The following is a 461-nucleotide window of genomic DNA, read 5'->3' on the forward strand; positions in this document are numbered from 1 at the left end:
AGAGAGAGAGAGAGAGAGAGAGAGAGAGAGAGAGAGAGAGAGACGTGATGAATTTGTGGAGGGAAAAAAAATTGCCTAAGTATAGAAATTGGACTTTGGTTTAGAGGGAAAATTTTGGGTTTAGAGGGAAATGGGTTTTGGGTTTAGGAGGGAAAAATTTTGGGTTTATTATGTGGTGGGAAATAGATTTAGGGTATAGATAGGGTTTAGGGTTTAGTTAGGTTTTTGAAAAAAAGTATTTTTTTATGAAATCTCAAAAACTATTAATTAGAATTTAAGAATATAAGAAACTAAAAAAAATTTAAATATATTAACATTTTAAAACTAAGAAATCTAGTTATTTCATATTTCCAAATTTTAAACTTCATAAATTATAAATTTATTATATATTACAAATTTAAAAACTTCATAAATTTAAAAACTTCATAAACTACTTATTTAAATTTCAATTTTTTTAAACT

This window comes from Brassica oleracea, chromosome C9, assembly GCF_000695525.1.
Source record: "Brassica oleracea var. oleracea cultivar TO1000 chromosome C9, BOL, whole genome shotgun sequence".
NCBI classification, from domain to species: domain Eukaryota; kingdom Viridiplantae; phylum Streptophyta; class Magnoliopsida; order Brassicales; family Brassicaceae; genus Brassica; species Brassica oleracea.